Source organism: Erpetoichthys calabaricus, chromosome 2 (genome assembly GCF_900747795.2).
Source record: "Erpetoichthys calabaricus chromosome 2, fErpCal1.3, whole genome shotgun sequence".
In the NCBI taxonomy this organism is placed as follows: domain Eukaryota; kingdom Metazoa; phylum Chordata; class Cladistia; order Polypteriformes; family Polypteridae; genus Erpetoichthys; species Erpetoichthys calabaricus.
This window is the reverse complement of record NC_041395.2, coordinates 264,666,506-264,685,846: the sequence shown is the minus strand read 5'-3', so window position 1 is coordinate 264,685,846 and position 19,341 is coordinate 264,666,506. Positions and strand designations below refer to the sequence as shown.

The 19,341-nt window shown below is 36.4% G+C and overlaps 1 protein-coding gene across 1 annotated transcript in view; it reads left to right on the top strand.

The window, feature by feature from the left end:
* Positions 1–1,114: 1,114 nt before the first annotated feature.
* plce1 (phospholipase C, epsilon 1) overlaps positions 1,115–19,341 on the top strand; it is a 310,336-nt gene continuing 292,109 nt past the window's right edge. Inside the window, 1 exon segment of the mRNA XM_051923099.1 lies at positions 1,115–1,255. The gene's annotated coding sequence lies outside the window, so the exon portion shown is untranslated.

The window sequence follows — 19,341 nt, the reverse complement described above, 5'->3', positions numbered from 1 at the left end:
TGGTTTGAATGCCTTTCAAGTAGCTCCACCTGCTGAGGGCAGGGGTTATATCTCTTGGCTGGCATGGGAAACATTTGCCAGGAAAAACAGTGTAAGAACATGAGATGAGATAAGTTGATATTTGATGGATGTATTAACTGTGTTCGGATTCAGCGGGTTGGAAAATGGATGGATGGATGGATTAACTGTGAAAATAAAAACACCCCAAAAAGCAACGCTACAAATTTGTGCACAAGCAAATTCAAAGCTCCAGCAACAAGGTAAAAAGGTATCATTTGGATCAGTAGGTTTACATTCATGACTTTTTGTTTGTTATACTGATGAATAAATTACCATTTCTTTGTTAAATGATTAGAAATGCTTTGCTTTCCTTTTTTTCCAGTATGTTGCTAGACTGTGGTGTGACTGTTTTAGCCATATGTTTGTACTGGACAGTCACATCTTGCCAGTAAAGTCCAGATGTGTCCGGTTATTCTGCCCCATTCTCAGTATATCAAAAATTACCTGCCAGTATTAATTATTTCAGTCTGCCGTGCGCCATTTCCCCATGGACTATCACAGATGGGGAAGGGGAAGTGCACTGGACACCGAAAATCAGTTCAGTGTGTTATGTATGATTTCGTGCAAGCATACAAGGTCTATTACTTCAGTGCTGTAAGCGCACATTTCATATTTTCCATCTGACGAACCCCCTCCTACCGCTTCCATAATCTGGGGATTTTTCTAACTGAAGCCTTTCTGTATCTGGGGAGGTCTGTTGGCAAACTCGCAGAAAGCAAAGGCTGCACTTCTGAAGAAAAAAAAGGCTCAATCGGGTCCTTTGTCTGACATGGCTGAGTGCATGGTTTCAACGAGAAAGGGAAAGGAGGGTGTAAAAGCGGCACCTTGTGTGCAGTGGCTGTTGAAATCTCCGCGGCAAAAATGAATCGTGTGGAAGTGCTGAGTGCCGGGAGTGCAGCGGCAGCGCTTCACTCGAGCAGGACTTTTGGGAACTCGCGCATTCCAAAGCGGTGACACAGGGAGTCGCGCGGGCGCAATTCCCAGCTTATCTGTAGAGAGCCGCCAGAGGGGCGGGCGCGCGCGCGGGCGCGTACACACACGGCCACGGGCTGACCAGGGCTCTGCCTCCTCAGCTACAGAGGCAGTTGAGCAGAGCGCTGCGCGACACGCGGGGCGCACGGCACAAACTCTGGCTAGCGGCTGCACTTACGGGCTCATCTCACACCAGCCCGCTCCCTTGCTCCCTTCTCTCTTGGTAAGTAGACGGGTAAAAGCCAAGTAACGAGCGAAACAAAATAATGACACAAACGGCGCGGAGCTGCAGTTGTTTGTATGCAGTTGTGGCAAGGCGAGGGGAAAGTAAACTCATTGTAGTGTACTCAAGCGGATAGTTCTGTGGGTAACTTCAAACAGAAGACGTAAAGAGTGTATAGTAAAAGTGTGCATTCTGTGTAGACACATGGAAAACGTTATTTTCACGCGTTAAAAGTTGCACGCGTTTATAGAGTTTCGTGTTCTATTAGTTTATAGATGCTGGTGTGCAGAAGCAGAATTATTCGCGCCCAAGTCTCCCTGGATGACTAGTTATTGGGGAAAGTCCCTCGGTAGGCTTTGTGTTCTGCCACACTTAAACATATCGTAATATATGTTTAGCTTTAAAACGAGAGCAATTAATTTGTAAAGGAGACTTGAGTGTGTACATTTGAACGTCCGATGCGCACTCATGCAGAGTACCTGTGGTAATTTGTTCACCTGCAGGTGGTGAGCAATATGACAATTTTGGACAGCATCGGCAAAAGCCGGTTCAGGGTGCATTTGTCAGAAAGAGAGGTGGGGAGAAGATGAGCAAATAAGCTGGAGTTTTGTGTCCTGCTCTTACAGGAGGATAACTGATCTGTTCACTGAGTTCACAGCCGGTGACGTGGTATCGTCCTTTCATTGTACAACAATAGTGTCGATGGTGAATGAGCTGCTGCTTAGAAGTGCAAATAAACGGCCAGGATATCCAGAATGGACAAGGTCACAGACCTTGCCCGGTCTTTTCTGTACAAATTATTCGCCTTATCGGTTCATTTGTTAAATTACAGTATTTACTATAAAGTGCTTTGTTCTTGCCTAGCACCTTGCAGACACTCGGGGAAAATGGAAACCACACAATACACACGCACACAGACACACACACATATATGTAGGTATGTGTGTGTTTATATATTGTATACATATATATATATATATATATATATGTGTGTGTGTGTGTGTTTATATATAGTAGTTACCCACTAACACAGTCGATTCAGAAACTATTAAGACCCATGCAATTTCTGCACACTTTATACTTCATTTTAATTTGATAAATTTGCCATTTTTGACCATCAGTCTACACACAATAACCCATAATGACAAAGTGACATATTTTTTTTCAGAAGGGTTTGCAAATGTATTAATAATCAAAAACTGAAATCTCTCATTCATATAAGTATTAAGACCCTTTGCCGTGGCACTCCACATTGTGGTCTGGTGCATCCTGTTTGCTTTAATTATCCTTCAGATCTATCTAGAGCAGTGTTTCCCAAACTCAGTCCTGGGGACCCCCTGTGGCTGCAGGTTTTTGTTCCAACCGGATTCCTAATCAGTGACAACACCTGATAGCACTGATCTCATTTAATTAGCTGGTATGTTTTTTCTTTTATTTGACATTCAGAAAAGCACAGCAGCATGATTTTTACATTTATCAGACATTTAGAAACATTTCTGCCTTTGCTATAGATTTAAATGCTTAACTCTCTTTTGTTGATTTCATAATATTTTGCCCTTCCTCTGTGCAGTTTTCCCCCTTCGTTGTATCTTAATAATGACAATTTAAAATGAGCAGATCAAACACCCAGGCAAACAACACTGAATAATCAAAGGCTGCAACTACTTTAGAGTCAGACCCACTAATTAGTAAATAATGGATTAATTAAACAATTAGAAGACCTACAAAAGTAGAATGAAAATCAAGATGAAAATACTGTTAAAAAGAAAAAAAAAAACATTATTCCTATATAACTGCTTGGTACATTTTAATATTTTTTTTACCAAACTTTTTCTAATTTCTATATTGTTCTTTAAACACAGAACTTGGGAAATATCAGTTCACTTAATTAGCCCAGGAGTTCAATTAAAAACAGAAGCTGGTTGGAACAAAAACCTGCAGCCACAGGGGGTTCCCAGGACCAAGTTTGGGAAACACTGATCTAGAACTGGATTGGAGTCCACCTGTGGCAAATTGAATTGATTGGATATTTTGTAGAGAAACATACAGCTGTGTATATAAGGTCCCACAATTCACAGTGCATATGAGGACAAAGTCAAAGAAGCCTCTCTGTAGATCTCACTGAGAAAAATTGTGATGAGGCATTGATCAGTGCAAGAGTATAAAACCATTTCTAAAGCTTTGCCTGGTCCCAGGAGCAAGGTGGCTTCAATAATTGTGAAATGGAATGACTGTTCCTAGAGGTGGCTTTCTTGCAAAACCTAGCAAGAAGAGCTTAGGTCAATGAGGTGACCAAGAACCTAACAGAGCTTCAGAAATCCTCTGCTGAGATGGGAGAACCTGTCGGAAGGATAACCATCTCAACAGTCCTCCAGCAATTAGGAGTTTTTAGTAGAGTGGTTGGACAGAAGACATTCTTGTCAAATGGAATATTAAGGAATCTGAGAGCATGAGGAACATGGTTCTTTGGTCTGATGAACAAAAATTAAACTTTTTGGGTGGAACTTCACTACTGTATGTCTGACAAAGACCAGACACTGCTCTTTGCATTGCCTAACCTCATACATACGGTGAAGCATGGTGGTGTGTTTCATTGGCAGGGACAGAAGGATTTGTGAGAATTGTGGAAAGGATGACTTGTGCAATATATAGAGAGATCCTTGAAGAAAATCTGCACCTTTGTTCACATGACTCAGACTGGGGGGAGAGTTCACAGTGAGAAAATGTCCTGAATCATACAGCCAAGACAGTGCAATAGTGGGTTTGGGACAAGACTCTGGTTGTCCTTTGAATGGCCCAGACAAAGTCCAGACTTAAACTACAGTACATCTATTAGAGAGACCCAAGTTTATACACACTTCCCATCCATTCTAATAGAGCTTGAGCCGATATTCCAGAAAGAAAGTGATAAATGAGATAATCTGCAGAAGACTCAAAGCTGTAATTGATCCCAAAAGGGCTTCTACAAAGTACTGAATTAGGGGTCTGAATTCTCAGATAAATGAGTGCTTTACTGTAAGTTTTTAAAACATTAATTTGCAAACCCTACTAAATGGTTGTTTTCACTTTGTCATTGTCAGTTAGTATGAGTAGAATAAATGGCAATCCATTTAAAATTAAATCTGCAACACAAAGTGTGCAGAAAGTGAAGAGATCTGAATATTTTCTGAATCCACTGTGTGTGTGTATATGTATGTGTGTGTATATATATATATATATATATATATATATACAGTATATATTATACCTGTATAATCACTAGGGTCCTATCAAATTAATTGAAATGCACGTTATTTATAACTAGTTTATCTATCTGTTGTCAAGTGTTCATAGTTTAGAAAAATGTATGATGATTGAATTTCTGTGATGAAGGAAACCCCTACAGTTAATGTCTACATACAACTCAAGAGTAAATATGTAGATTCCTGCATGCACTGTACATTCTAGGAAACAGGTAAACCAGTTTAAAGACAGTAAAACAGACATCATTGATCAGCCTACTAGTAGTCATTCACAAAATGCCTCTAACAACTATAAGAAACAAATTGTGTGTGTGTGTGTGTATATGTATAATTTAATTATTGCCTTATAAGTAACGCTAGCAGTGTAAATAAAGAAATAATAATTTCATTAGATGAATACTTTGGAGTAATCTAAAACTCACAGTGGTGGCACAAAATCTTGCGAAATGTAGGTGTCAGGCAGATAAAGGCCAAATGGCCCGTCTGTATTGTTGTGCAGGCAAGTATTCATTATTACAATTTTATCAAATGATAGTTTCACATTGATTGCCTTGGATGCCATTCTTCTCTTCCACTGTAAGGTCCCATTGCAAGTCCTGAAAAATTGACTTCATCAAAATGTTACATTAAGAGATTGAGGGGAAAAAAGAGTGGATGAGAATAGATCAGTAAGATTTAGTTATTGTGTTACCCAAAAGTACACTTACAGAGTTGGTAAAAAATAATTTATCCAACAGTTTGTATGTAATGGAATATGAATGGCTTTGCCAGGAGAACAACAAAATATGCAGTACTCCTTAACATGGTGTTCTTCCCATGCTGCTTGCTAGGAGCAGTTATCTGTACTGCTTTACACATAAGCCTTTATAGCATGCCTTTTGAGCTTTATTATATCTCTGTATTGGCCATGTGATGTTGGCAGCCTTTTGCGGCTGTGCATTTCCATGATTTGTTTTCTGGTAGCATATGCAGGCTATGCTGAAACAGGTACTTCAGTATGGTCCTCAATGTCCACAAGCTATTTTTCTGGCTGGAAGAGAGGCTGCATGGTGCTTGATCAGAATACAATACACAACTATTACATGTCTCTCCATGGTTTTACTCTATTCTAATGGATTCCATGTGTGTTCCTATTCTGGACTAATATATTGTTCCTTTTGTTGTGGGTTTGGAATAATTTCCTGTTCTGGACCAATATATTGTTCTTTGTTGTGGATTTGGAATCATTTCTTACTCATGTGCCACTTGTTCCGTATGCAAATTGGATCTCGGGTTCTGCATGCAAGAATTGTATTGTCACACAGAGTATATATGTAGTATATTTGTGATATACTTGACTCTGTAATATGATTCAGCATGTTGTTTTAGACATGTGAAAACACATTTAAATGTTTTTACCTGATCATAATTTAAAGATTTAACTTGAGTAATAATTAGATATCTAAACATTTGCCTCCTATTAACTGTCATTTTATTAGTCATTTCTTATATAAGTTTTAAAGACTGCATAAAATATTAAGGCTTTTCAAGATTCTGCAATGAAATTATTAATATCAATATAGTTGCAGTAGTTTAATTTGTGTAGACTGTCAGGAAGATGCTATTTGGAAAGCCAGTTACTCTCTTGGTAGTGAATTTGCATGCAATTTATTATTATACAGTTTTAGTCTTTTCTTGTCTGAACATTGATATTATTTTTAGCTAAATCTACTGCCTACTCCTGCAGATAGGTAACTTTTAATTGATTACCTTATGTAAACTTGGCTAGCACTATGATACAGTGGTTAGTATTGCTGCTACACAGCTCCGTAGTCCTGTGTTTGTTTTCAGTTTGCAGTTTTTTGTGTTGTTACATTGGGTTTTTTTGATTATTGTAGTTTTTCCTTCATTTCAAAGACATACTTTACAAGTTAGATTTTGGGGTTAATTTAAAGTTGTTCTAGTGTGAGGGCTTGTTGGTATGTGCTACAATAGGCTAGAGTCCTACTCCCATATTTGGCTGGTTTCTGTCTTTTACTTGATGTTGTCAGGATAGGTTTCAGCACCTACGTTGCTCTAAAAAATTAATGAATACATATGAGAACATATACTGTATGGGTTTTGTTTTTGGGTTACTTCAATTGCATTATAGGTTTATAGGATTACTAGCTGTGCTATCCATTTATAGATGGGCTGTAATCTAAGTAATTGACATAGACCTCAGCATTACTGTTTGCAGTGCACCATGCAATGCATTTGTCTTTGTTACATGCCAGCTGGTATGGGATTTGTAAAAACAGCATTAATATTTGTGATGTGCTATTGGAATGACAAGTGCAATGCATTTTATTACTAAAAAGTTTCGCGATGCGTTGTGTTTTGGAATAACAGAGATATAGCAACGGGACTTACAGACACAGTATCCATAAGGTGGATTACTGTAACATGCACAGACTACAGTGAAATCCTTACTTGCACGTGCTAATTAACATGTGATAAATCTCCACCATCCATGTTCATAGAGTATAACAACCTTATCTTGAACCTTTTGTCTCCCTTACCTGAAAAACATTAGAACTTATTTGTCAGTGTGTACTTCACCTGCATTTTAAGGCAAAGTGAAAATCCATTTGATAGTTACATACAATAGCTGCAGTGTTAGATGCAAAAATATTAAACTTTAGATTTGTTTTTTATAAATCATGCTTTATACATGGCATTAAAATCATGTATTATACTGTAAGCCTAACTCCTTGTAAGCCATTAAATAGTCTTTATTTTATTATATAACCAAGTTAATGGCATGAGTAAAAAATCAGTTTGGTTCAATCAACTCATGATTTCATATATCATTTTTATTGTCATTTAATCAGGCACTAATCTATATAGTGTACATACAAAGTAATCAGGTTTGTATCTGAAAAGTGGTATTTTACGTAATTTGTTACTTCTTTTAACAAAACACAAACATTTCTTGGTAACTTTAAGGAAAGTGAATATATGGTAATCTGAAATTTTTCTCTTCTTCTAACACAATAATACAGCAGAAAAAAAAAATTTGAGACAAAATTTATTTATAAATGTAGAGTGCCTAAAACTTCAGCATTGTATGTCAGACACTGTGGTAAATATTAGGTATTAATTATACCTTCAAAAATATTTTTTGTATTTTATTGTGAAAAATAAATAAATTCAAACTATTTTGTAGTAATAAATAAATAAAGACAGGTCAATGTGCCAGATATGTATTTAAGATACAGATTTAATATATTTACTATTGTTAATATCTAAGTCAGGATATCAGTGTGTGTAAGTATGGAAATGAATAAAATAAGATTAGAATTTTTGTTTTGATTGAACTAATTTAGAACATATCAGTCGTCCAATAAAACTAATTATATTTTACTGGGATTTCATAACTTTGTAGATGAATAGCAGGTTCTTGTGTAGTAAGGCCAACTGAGGAGTTAAGCGTTCAAGATGTTTAGTTGTTTATCAGATCTTAGCCTCTTTTCAACATTAAATACATATAATAACAGTTTGATTCTAGATAATTTTAATTTAGGCTACTTTTTTATACTCTTCTGTATTGGTGAACACATTTGTTCTTACCTGTTAAATTTTAAGCTTATTAATGTTTTTTAGTATATTTCACATCTTTAAAATAATCTTATGTGTGTAATAGAACTCACATAATTGAATGAGTGTCGGAATAATAAAGTTAAAATATGTACATCAGGCATTTTTCATGGGCTAATAAAGAGTGTCAGAGAAAAATGGAGTTGGAAAAGGAGAAAAAAGGATAAAAAGAGAGATCTCTTTAAAAAAATTAAAAGAGGCTACTGGATGGAAGAAGCTTTGCTGCAGCCTACTTCAATATTGTGACTACAAGCTAAATTAGAACAACAGATTATTCTCAAATTTAAAGCTCTACCATAGAATTTTAATTGATGAATTTATAAGAAACAATTAGTAGTACTAGGGTGAGGTACGGTGTTAGCCATTATGAATGTAGTGAAAAGTCAAGCAAAATGACACCTTTTATTGGCTAACTAAAAATATTACAATATGCAAGCTTTCGAAGCAACTCAGGCCCCTTCTTCAGGCAAGATGTAAGAAACAATTAGTTAACAAAAAGTGCAGATCTAGTCCCACCGAAAACATACTTCAGTCAAAGATACTAAGGCATATTAAGAAAGTTATTGCATGCACTAACAGAGAGATTACTGTATCAACTTTCATATTGCAATTGACACAGTTTTATTATATACACTTGCTTGTATAATACTTCCAGCGGTTGTTTAAATATTGCCTTTACAAAGGCAGCAAAGCTATAACAGTCGTCCAGTGTAGGCTCACATTAATTTAACTTTAACATGTCTTTTGCCCAATTAGCAAAATCAAAGTGTCTAAAAAATAAAATGAATATTTTGACTGCATTTTATCCTGAAGAAAAAATGCAAAAGTTGTTTTCATACAATCCAAAAGTTAGAATGTGCAACAACAAACTGCTACACACTTAACGTTTCCTTGTGATGCCATACTTAAGGTGGTTGTTAATTGCAAAGAAAAGAAAAGCAGTTTGAATACTACCTTGTTAATATTTTGCCTTATTGAATACATTATTTTTATGAATATTAAATTATTTGTTATGTATAGTTTTCTAAAGGAAACTTACTAACAAGCTTGTTCATTTTGCTAATAACATTAACCTAGATGGAGTGGCGGATAAACTGAATTATGTAGAACAGGGCGCATCACTTTGGTGTTATCATTTTAAATGAGAAAGTGTAATCATTTAAATTCATATTTTATCACATGAACATCTACAATGGTTGCACCAAATTGCATACATTTTACTGATTATCCGGGAAGTAACTTTCAAAATTCACATAGAAAGTTAGCTATTAAAGTGAATTAGCTAACAAAAATGTCTCTGTCCAAATGTCTTAAGAAGAAAATTGATGCAGTGAATTATCATTTCCATGACAAATGGACAAAAAAGGATGTCTTTTTAATGACATGATTTTGAACTGACCACCACCTGACCTGTCTTATGTACAGTAAAATAGTCACTATCATAAAAGATTTTAATGTGAGGTTCTACTATCTTCAGAAGCATGACAATTTTAAAGAATCTTCTCCATCACATTGAGGCATGACATTGGTCTTGACAGCATGCTACGAACACAACAAGAAAATATTAATTCACCAGCTCAACAATAATGAGAAACAAATACTTTCCTCTAAGCTTCATGGAGATTAGAACAATAAATTCTTCTCTGATATCCATAGCCAGGGATGAATCAACAGAAAAACAGACATGGCACCACTGTGATGTCTGATATCTTGATTGAGCATAATCCATTGTGTGACAGCTTGCATAGTTTGGGGGGGGCTGGTGCTTGAGCCTCTGTCCCTTTAAGTGCCATGTTTTTGAAGTGGAGATGTACAGCTTATCCAGATTCTAGGTGATGAAATCAAGGGCTGAATTTGTGGCAGATGGTGAATTTCACTGCACTGTCTAACATCCTATGGAGTGGTTGAAATGCTGAAATCCCTTCAAGCCAAAGCGTTCATATAAAAAAAAATAATATAATTATCATGGACTACCTTATTTATCTTTAAATGTTCATTCATTTAAATTTTTTCAATAGCATTTTTTGTTCTGTTCAGTAACTAAAATGTATAAGTGAAATTTAAAATTCAAACATGATGTTATCATTACTACATAACCTGATGAATACCAGAATTATTCAGAATATTTGAATTTACACACACTCTTTAAAGCTACTTTTATAACAATACACGTTCTAAATCAGGTTTTTCAGGTGATCACTTTTTCTGGTTTGTGACATTTATTGAAAGATTTATGCTTGCATCAGTATATGGAGGAGGAAATAGGAAATAGTGGAATGGACAAGTGCAGCCATGTAAATTACATTCAGATAAAAACAAAGTGCACATTCCTTTATCATGGTTATGTATGATACTGCATTAAAAAGTAATTAATGTTGGTCCTATTCATAACTCACTCATTCAAATGTGTAATTTAAGTTAAAGCAATTACATTTTATAGCTGATTGATCACAAACGTACATCATCATGCTCTCAAAGCAAATACAGAAGCATTTTTATTTTCTGAACTAATTCAGAATGGGATAAATACAGCAGAAATGGAAGCCATTTTTGCTTTGAAAGAGCAGTGTGATTTTAACTTTATTAACTTAAACCCTGCTAGATTTTTAAATAATAGGCAAGATACCAGTAATATCATGCTGAATTGCAAGGTTGCCATAACTGAAGTGGCAAACCTGGAATGAAATATTTAATTTCATTATGAATTCTCTCAGGTGCTTTTTGGTCTTGTTAACCTGAGCTGAGGACCTGCCCATTTCAAACTCTCTCCATGTACTTGATTTTATAGATACCTGATATTTAAATATTTTACACAATTCTATTATAATTGAAAAAAATGTGTTAGAGGTGGATGACATGGGGTCAGAGAAAACTTGGTTGCCAATTGATAATCTTTATTGTAGAACAATTTCAGACAGACCCGAATAGAATTTTGACTTGGACAGATATGGACAGATATGCGACAGATGAAGTTTAATATAAATATACATGTGGAGTGTTACATATTGAAAGAACCAATATTAAATATTCTTCTGCAGTATGGGGTTGAAACTTGAAGGTGCACCCTATCAGAAGAACATTGTAGGAGTGTAAGTGTACTCAGCTCTTTCCATACACAGATAGTATGCAGAATTAATAATACTGGGATGATGGGTTACATAGCATGCTGTGTCAAGTACAAAAAAGGAGAGGCTATTCCTAAGCAGTACAATTCATTATTGTGGCCCGGTTAGGAATATTGTATACAGTGTTGGTCTCCATTATGTCTACCCTTACTCCAGGAAAATAGGGTATGATCCACAAGGAAAGGCTGAAGGATTTGAATATTTTCAGTATAAGCAAGCAGCTGTTATAAACGTAATCATTTGTGCATATTATAAAAATGATTATTAAGTAAAGGATCAAGCAACTCATGTCAAATACAAAAGTATCATTGAACAAATATCAGTGTTTTATGATAGGGAGATAGTGTTCGACCAATATGCTGCATTTTTCTGAGGGAGCAACAAAAGCATTTGACCAGAGGCACATAAAATAGAATGTATATTAATGTTGAAGTTAAATTAACACGTAGTAAATGTTTATGTAACTAGAATAGAATGCTACTTTATATATCTACATAGGGTTGGCACCCTGCCTGGGATTAGTTCCTGCCTTGTGCCCTGTGTTGGCTGGGATTGGCTGCAGCAGACCCCCGTGACCCTGTGTTCAGATTCAGCGGGTTGGAAAATGGATGGATGGATATCTACATAGATAATGGAAGGTTATGTTTTACACCCCCATAAGCTAGCATTTTAGTAGAACACTCATGTTAAATTCTGATATAACATTGTGTTACAAAGATAGATTGTTTGCTTGTTTTAAGGCATTTACTTTTCTGAATGTATACATATGTCATATCAAATGTTCTGACATACAGAATGTGATTATCAACATAAATAGTATGTATTGTTACTGATGCCTTTATCCAAGGTAACTTACAATATCTGAGATGCAATTGGTTGCATTTCTTTTGTTTTTACAATTAGAACTCAGGCACACGAACCAACCTATTCATGGTCACACAGTGTTACTAGCAGGGTTTTACACCCACAGCCTCAGGGTTTGAAGTGGACTCGTCTGTGTCTATATCAAGACAGTATACTGAAGCTATTAGGAATGCCAATAAGATGTTAGGTTATATAGTATGATGTGTCAAGTACAAATCAAAAGAGGTTATTCTTAAATTTTACAATGTTTTAGTGAGGACTCCTCAGAAATTTTGATTGCAGTTATAGTTTCTGTATTACAAAAAATATAGCAGCATTAGGTGTCGGTTGAAGGGTTAAAGAGCACTGATTCTAGTGAGGTATCAGTTATGAGGAAAGTTTGAATGCGGTTTATATGTTTATTTTAAGCAAACATAGGTTAAGAGAAGATGTTTGAAGTGTTTTTAATATTAAAAGAATTAGGCTAGTGCATTCTACCGGCTCTTTTAAAATAAAAGCAAGTTAATTTTTAGAAAGTGTTTCTTCATTCTAAGGACTATATAAATATAAAATACTAGAATGCTGGAGGATACCAGTACTTTTGGTATCTTCTGAACTCAGATGGGTGGTATTGCAAATGTTAATTTAATAGGGACTGACGATTTGTGTTGGTCTGAATAGCTTGTTTTTGTCAAAACCGATCATACTTTGTGGCATTTGTTTTGGAGTTTTACCAGTTTAATGTAATGTTTGTTTGTTTATTGGTCTAACTTTCTACTTGCTGTTTTTTGACTAAAAAGTTGTGAAATTTAACAGAACAGGCATACATTAACTACAGTTATTTCTGAGAGAAAACAGTTTTTTTTTTACTTATAAAAGTAATTAGGAGACTTTGCACCAGGAACAGCAGAGCAAATGAATTGCCATGATAGGTAAAATGTAACTGTATTTACGGGGCTCTAAGAATCCATTTATCACTCATACAGAAAATTTTTCTTTCAAATAGTGATTTCCATCAGCTAGGTATAATATTACAAATGGAGTCCAATGACACATTTAATAATATATTGTGCATGAAACAAGAAATACGCAGGCAGTACAGTAGATACATACCTAGCAATATACTAAAAGACAGTTGTAAGCAAGCAAAGTTAAGATTTTCACTGTTGAGAAAGAGCAGTATCCGGTCATTGTGTTTATTAATGGCTGGGTAACATGTAATAAAGATAATGGGTAGATCTCTTCTCAGTGACTGAGGTGCTTGAGGTAGGTACATAAAAGACACAGTTGTGAGAAGGATAGTCTGTTTGAAATGAATGTGACCTTTGTTTGTTGAAGGTTTCTGAGGTGGCACTGCATGTAATGCTGGTGTAGTAATTGTAAACTTGGCAAAAATAATGTCACTGTTTTGTAAGCAAGCAAGGACAATCTGCTACCAAAGTGACATATTGAATGTAGACGTAGGGGGAGCTTTGGTAGCAAGAGTGAAATGTACATGAAAGAATTTTCTAGAGCTGTTTCCCATTTTTTGCTTCTAAAGGAACCTTTCTGGCAGTGAAAGATAAGACTTAGAAATAGGGTTCACTATATATTTCTTTCTTGTATCTCATTTTAATATTAGTTGTTGGTAATATGATACAAGTGGTAGGCATATTGAGAGCTTCCTCAGTTAGAAGAAGCATAAATGGATTGGAGTAAATCATATACTTAGCACAAAACAAAATGACAATCTCAGTCCTGTTTAATCCCCATTTGGTTTGCTACACTGGCATAGGGCCTATTTAAAGTGATCAGTTAACCTGACACACATCTTGGGCATATAGGATGAAAGATGGGGTCCAGAGAAAAGGCCCTGCTGACATTGGGAGAATCTGAATGCTATAACTGAGATTTTGACATTAGGTATGTAGTTATTGTGCCTCTTGGCAAGGTTAGGTATATTAAGCACTAGGCAAAACCCACTGGAAGAGAACAAGGGACGGGCCCAGTAAATGCTGGAGGGAGTATTCCTTTACTCATCTTTGAGCATCTATACATCCCCAGGAGAACCTGGAGGAAGTATATTCAGATTGCCTGACCTGGTCAGCACAGCTTGTTGTGATGCCATTGCAACCCTTACCATAAAGCACAGTATGAAAATGATTATGGTGATGGCTAAATGCATACTGTAATATGACTACTTCAGAGAAAATGGAACAAGATGCAAAACTGGAAAGAACTGAGATAGTGTTATGACAACTCATTAAGGTTAAATAAAGGGTGATTAAAATGAAACAAAATAAAAACGAAGGTGACATTAAATCTGTACACTTGAAAACTAACCAAATAAAATAAAAATGGATGGAAATAAAAATAGGTTATTTTTATTTTTGTAAATAAGCCAATTGCTGGAGACCTGTTTTCTTTTTGAGTGCGTAAGGATGCAAGCTTCTGCATCTGCACACAACTTTCAGTTACAGTGTACATTTTCCAGTAGCGCATGAAGAAGCAAGCCAGGCAATTCCCTGCCAAAAGTTTACAAAGGAGGGACAGCACAACAGCAATAGCCCTCCTTCCTAGTAATCAATTATTAAAACTATGCAAGGAAGGCCTATGTTGCAAATGTCACATCCGATGGAAGAGTGTGGCATGCATGAATAAGCGTTGGTGCCCCTAGGCCGTTGCATAGAGTCAGCCCTGAGTGTTCCTAATTAAGATATCGCCTAGCCAATGGCTTGGAAAGTCCACATTGAAAGACGTTGTTCTCCAGATCTGGTATGAGATCTGGTATGAGATCTCTGACAATATGTATTATATACTATAGAGTTTGTGCTCTACTGTGAAGTTTGCACTACTAGTATTGTCCCCTCTCTGATAAGTAGTTTTGTACACTTTGGTGAATGTTGGATTATTTTGGTTATTAGAAAAAGCTGGGTGCTTAATGAACGACTTGCATCAATCCTTTGGTATTATATATGTGATTGGAACATGAGTTACAGCAAGACCAAATTAAGACCCCCACAGGTCCCACTGTTTCACATACCTATATTTACACTCTATGAACATCACATATAAAAAGAAAACAAACCAGAGGGTAGTCAACCTCTGTGATTTAAGCCAGCAGTCACCATTACAATAGATTGAGGGGTGGTAATATAATGTACAAGAAACCGCATGCATACATGCGTTGTGTGGAAGACTACCAGGTACCACTGAAACAGAAAAATGTTCTCATTACTTTTTTTTCTCCACATATGCCAAGGCTTAAGGGAACTAACAAAAGGTTTCCATGATGGTAAATCTGCCCATATGTTACAGAGAGACAATTATGCTTCAGATATTTTTCTGCTAATGTTTATCTTTTATCTTCATTAGTTTCTGTATAGAGATTTTAGGGCTTTTTTATGTGTTTGAAGTAAGTAACATTTATAACAATAGTGACACTAATTTTGAGCTCATATAACTTAAAGATCGCAAATATTTTTTAACAAATTTACATGAGGATGTACGTTTTCTTTGGGCACTGTCCCTTAAAACTGAACGAAAAGTGTAACAGCATGTCATTTATTAACAAAGGAAAAGAAGTTAATTGCTGGTGTGCCACTGTTAATGGGCAATTAGACAACCAACTAAGCAAACCGAGCAGTAACACAAAAACAAAAACAAGACTAGTTGCTAATTAGTTAAACTTGAAATTGATCTGTTGTCTCTTCTTATTACTGTACTGTGTTGTCTAGTCTTGATTTACAGCTAGTATGGTACTATCTGTATACACTGCAATCGACTCATAAATAGTATGTTCTGCCGGATATAAGTTAATGGTAAGAAAGCTGTTGTAATAGGGTAATAACTAGCAGACAATAAAGATCTCCAGAAAGTAAATTTAATCTTTTTTGTATTTAAAATCTAATTTTGCAATAACTTTTTAAAACGTTTTCAAGCAAGGTTAAATAATAATGTCAGGAATTTAGTACTTAGTTTAATAATAATAATAATAATACATTTTCTATAGGACCTTCTATCCAACAAATAACCACTCAGCTGAAAAAATGTGTCTACTTTGGCAGTTTCTTTTGTTTTTAGGTTTTCTTCCTTGGCTTTTCACTTCTGATTTAGATTTTTCCTCTTGCTTAGGTTATTAGGTTTATTTAGTGCCTGACTACTCTTATGAATTTCTCCATAAACGTTTCTTACCACTCTGAAATATTTTTTTTAATTGTCTTGTACCTGAATAGGCACTATGGAAGGCAACAAAGTCACAAAAGAAGAAACTTTTCTATTTGCTTGTCCAGTTTGCGTTTAGATCATGCTTTACCAATCTCTTTGCTGCATTTTATCTTGACACTTGTAGTGCCTTGCTAGTAGAGATGTAGGGTACTATATAAATGCAATCTAGTATTTCCAATGCATTCTTTTTCTTTACAGACAGGTACATTATATGACCAAGGGCTAGATGATTCAATGAGTAACAACTTAAAACCTGAAATTTAATGTTAATGTTAATAAACGGGAGTGGTCAGAAGATATGAGAGAGTACAACGGTAGCACTAAATACAGTGTGATGTCAGGTTTAACTGCTTCAGCAATATATAATCCCAAACAATGCAAAGTGTGGTACATATCACTTAGTGAATTTCTGTGCTGCATCACAGTTGTCACTGAGATGTGGACAAAAGAGATGTAATTTCAAACTTTATTTCAGGAAGTTGAGGAAGTGGGAACTTTGATGTGAACAGGACATAATCTAAGTTGATAAATGCCTCTTCAAGCCAAGTCATTCAAAGCTATATAAATGTGAAATGCAATGCCCTGCACTAACCAGAGTGCAGCAAGTCACTTAAAATAGACACTCCAAGTCAAGTGTAACCCATGGAAAGTGCTGAGTACAATACACTTAACCAGAAACAAGGATGAGCTATATAAAAATAATGTGGCAAAGCTGAAGTAGGATCACATAAGCCTAGCAAAAATATGCAGTAATAGTGTAGTCATCATTAGTACTTGAGCATATTTTTAATTTATTATAGTGATGCATGTGATAAATAAGGCAGTTGGAAACAATACAGGTGAAAGGAAAAGTCATTACATGATTCTGTGACACTGTATTAAATATATTGCTTACTAATCATATTGCATTAAAAACATGGTGGGGCAGTGGACCTACAGGCTCAGAAATTTTAAAACATAATTTCTACACAAGGCAGAACGGCAGCAATGCACATTGCCTTATCACATTTTCACCAATTGAATGGTTGAAATCTTATGCTTGTTTTAAACTTATAAACACAATTTATATAGAAATATTCAAAAAGGTAAAAAAAAAAAAAAATCAATGGCTTGCTGCACTGCTCTATTTACAAGTTGTGACATGGTGCTCCACTTGATGGTGGGGGCTGAGTAGACAACTCAGCTTATGTCATCAGAAAGTGCACTGCTCACAGTGTTTAGATGCACTATCTACTTGTCCAAGGCCAGGAGTCTTGTGTTAGCTCAAGCTGATAAGAGACTGCGTCTGAGAGCTGTTGTAATTCCCGAAGTCATGACCACTAACAATTATCATAATGCAAATCTACAAAAACGAGATGGCTCATGGAGTGTGTCTACAGCAAAACACAAGTAATGCAGTGATATTATGGCCAAAGTCTGTGTAGGTAATAAATAATAAAATATGTGCCATAGTCATAATTTAAAAAGATGAAGTAGGGGGGCAGCAGTTTAATAATAAATTTTAAATGATAAAGTAACATCCAAAAACCCGATACAATGTAAAAGTAGTTTATTTGCAACAGTGGCATGCTGCTCATGTGAAAATTATGTCTATAGTTAAAACTTAAATTCAGCTCCTCTGACAATACATAGAAAAACAGAGCACTAAGTGCCATAGTATTTATCTGTCAGACTCAGATAAACAGTGAACAGCACAACCGTAATGTTGTCACACTGTTGACATCATGTGTTATGACCTCAGGACCCCACTTCCATGGGGATGCAGTAACAACAGTATCACAAAATGGTGGTGATTGTCAAAAAAAATAAAATAAAAAAAGGTGTCAGAAACAGCTGCAAAGGAATTTTAACAATGAACATAGATGCAAATGTCAGATTTTCAAACTGGTTGTAGTGCCTTGATATCTTCTTCTTCTTCTTTTGGCTACTCCCGTTAGGGGTTGCCACAGTGGATCATCTTCTTCCATATCTTTCTGTCCTCTGCATCTTGTTGTGTTACTCACATCACCTGCATGTCCACTCTCACCACATCCATAAACCTTCGCTTAGGCCTTCCTCTTTTCCTCTTCCCTGGCAGCTCTATCCTTAGCATCCTTCTCCCAATATACCCAGCATCTCTCCTCTGCACATGTCCAAACCAGCACAATCTCACCTCTCTGACTTTGTCTCCCAACCGTTCAACTTGAGCTGACCCTCTAATGCAGGGGTCCCCAACCCCCGGTCCGCGGCCCACTACCGGTCCGCAGCCGTCTGACAGCCGGACCGCGAGAGAACTGCCGGCAACGGCGACTCACTCAGACTTTTCAGAACGCTTGGCGGGCGGGGCTTTGCAGCGGTGCAGAGAGAGGAGAGAGACCAAGGTGAGAGACTATTACAACAAAGTATTTTTATGGTCCCGACAGTTTCCCCATATGACATGAGTCTATAGAAATCACGTTACTACGAAGTACATTCAACAGATGCTTTCATTACAACGAAGTGACCTTGAAATGCTTGAATGAATCATCCACAGAGCAGTTAGATCTGTAGTTGCAGCTCAGTTGTGCACGTTTGCACAACGATCCCCAAACAGAAACATTGTAAAAAAATCTTTCTTCGAACTTTCCTTGTACTGTTTTTTTTTTTTTGCTGTTTTTGTTGTCTGTGGTTTTCATTGATTCCTTTTGCTTATTGCTTGTCAACATTTGAAAAACATCCATTAGAATTTAACTCATTGTCACCCTCCTATAGAAAGGGCAGACACGAAAAAAAGATTGCAGTGTTAATGTTTGTGATGGGGCGGCACGGTGGCGCAGTGGGTAGCGCTGCTGCCTCGCAGTTGGGAGATCTGGGGACCTGGGTTCGATTCCCGGGTCCTCCCTACGTGGAGTTTGCATGTTCTCCCCGTGTCTGCGTGGGTTTCCTCCGGGCGCTCCGGTTTCCTCCCACATTCCAAAGACATGCAGGTTAGGTGGATTGGCGATTCTAAATTGGCCCTAGTGTGTGCTTGGTGTGTGGGTGTGTTTGTGTGTGTCCTGCGGTGGGTTGGCACCCTGCCCAGGATTGTTTCCTG